The following is a 2,566-nucleotide window of genomic DNA, read 5'->3' as shown; positions in this document are numbered from 1 at the left end:
TTTGTGGTTTTCAGGCTGTAAATTATGTGGTCATATCCTTTACCTGATTTTTCTATTAATATTTGTTTTTCTTGCATATTTACAAAATCTCTGTGCATATTTTAAATATTAGAACCCTTTGTTGGCTAGATATTACTAGTATCTCCTCTAGTTTGCTATAAAGCTCTCAATTTTATTGTCTGCTGCCCAGTATTCAATGGACATCTTTCAATTTCACCAAGTCAAACTCTATTTTTTCTATAAATAGATTTTCTCTGTGGATCCTATTTAGCAAACATTCCAGAAGATCGCAAAGATGCTTTTGTTTACTTTAATTGTTTTTAAAACATGCATTATGTTTCATACCAATGTATTTAAATCTGTGGTTTATAATGCCAAGAGTAAGGAGTGGTATTAAGTTAGTACAAACTGCTATATTCACAACTGTGCAGCTATCAAATACTGTGTTGCTATTATTGTAAATATCTTCTACTTTGAGTCCCCTGGCCCCTCAACACTACCCTGGGCACTCTCATGGTGTCTCCTGGACTTCCCCATGATCCACAAAGTGTGCGTTATTGACAGCAGAATAGGGTCCATCAGTGGCAGCGACAGGGCACTGTCTGAATAGCTTCTGTTTTGTTGATGGAAGTGCTGTACCAGTTACTAAGCATTTTTCCCCCCAGTTTAAACAAAATTATCTAAGCCGTTTTAATTATGCTTTAGTGTTTTAACTTATCCACCTATCTTGTTGACCTATGTGTTCTATGTAAACTGTCCTGGGTGTGTTTTTTGTATTGTTTTGTTTAGTTTACTTTTTTTAAATGTAAATTCTAATTAGTAAACATGCAGTATAATATTACTTTCAGATGTACAATATAGTAATTCAACAGTTCCATACATCACCCATGCTCATCAGAACAAGTGCACTCTTTAATCCCCACAAACTATTTAACTCATGCCCCAACCCCCTCTTCTCTGGTAACCATCAATTTGTTTTCTATAGTTGGGAGTCTGTTTCTTGGTTGCCTCTCTCTCTTTTATTTTTCCCTTTCCTAATTTTTTTTGTTTCTTAAATTCCACATGTGAGTGAAATATGGTATTTGTCTTTCTCTGACTGACTTGTTTCACTTAGCATGATACTCTGCTCCATCATGTCATTGCAAATAGTAAGATTTCATTATTTTGTATGGCTAAGTAATATTCCATTGTGTATACATAGCACATTTTCTTTATCCATTTATTAGTAATTGGACATTTGGGATCTTTCCATAATTTGGCAATTGTAGATAATGCTGCTATAAATATTGGGGTAGAATATCCCTTTTAATTAGTATTTTTTGTGTTCTTTGATACATACCTAGTAGTGTAATTGCTAACTTGTAGGGTAGTTCTATTTTTAACTTTTTGAAGAACTTCCATACTCTTTTCCAGAGTGGCTGCACCAGTTTGCATTCCCACCAACAGTGCAAGAGGATTCTCCTTTCTCCACATCCTCACCAGCTCCTGTTGTTTTTTGTACTTGTTGATTTTAGCCATTCTGACTGGTGTGAAGTGATATCTCATTGTAGTTTTGATTTGTATTTCCCTGATGATGAGTGATATTGAGGACCTTTTCATGTGTCTGCTAGCCATCTGGGGTCTTCTTTGGAAAAATATCTATTCATGTATTCTGCCCATTTTTAAATTCATTTTTTATTTTGGAGGGTATTGAGTTTTATAGGTTCTTCATATATTTTGGATACTAACCCTTTATCATATATGTCATTTGTGAATATTTGTTCCCATTCCATAGGCTGCCTATTAGTTTTATTGATTATTTTCTTCACCATCTAGAAGCTTTTTATTTTGATGTAGCCCCAATAGTTTGTTTCTGCTTTAGTTTCCCTTCTCTCAGGAGACACATTCAGTAAGAAGTTGGTATGGCTAATGTCAAAGAGGATACTGCCTGTATTCTCCTCTAGGGCTTTTAAGGCTTTATGTCTCACATTTAAGTCTTTCATCCATTTTGAATTCATTTTTGTGTGAGGTATAAGAAAGTGGTCCAGGGACTCAATTGGTTAAGCATCCAACTTTGGCTCAGGTCATGATCTCACGGTTCATGAGTTCAAGCCCAGCATTGGGCTCTGTGCTGACAGCTTGGAGCCTGGAGTCTGCCTCAGATTCTGTGTCTTCCTCTCTCTCTCTCTGCCTGTCCCCACCTCTCTCTCAAAAGTAAGCATTAAAAAAAATAAAAATAACTAAAAGAAAGTGGTCCAGCTTCATCCTTTTGCATGTTGCTGTCCAGTTTTCCCAGCACCATTGGTTACAGACACTGTCTTTTTCCCTTTAGAAATTCTTTCCTGCTTTGTTTACATTTAATTGACTATATATTTGTGGGTTCTTTTCTGGGTTTTCTATTCTCTTCTAGTGACCTATCCATTTTTTTAATGTTTGTTATTTTTGAGAGAGAGAGAGACAGAGTGCAAGCACGGGAGAGGCAGAGAGAGAGGGAGGCACAGAATCTGAAGCAGGCTACAGGCTCTGAGCTGTCAGCACAGTGCTCCATGCGGGGCTCGAACTCACAGACTGTGAGATTATGACCTAA

This window comes from Lynx canadensis, chromosome D1 (genome assembly GCF_007474595.2).
Source record: "Lynx canadensis isolate LIC74 chromosome D1, mLynCan4.pri.v2, whole genome shotgun sequence".
Classification (NCBI taxonomy): Eukaryota; Metazoa; Chordata; class Mammalia; order Carnivora; family Felidae; genus Lynx; species Lynx canadensis.
The sequence above is the reverse complement of the archived record's forward strand: the minus strand, read 5'-3'. Positions refer to the sequence as shown.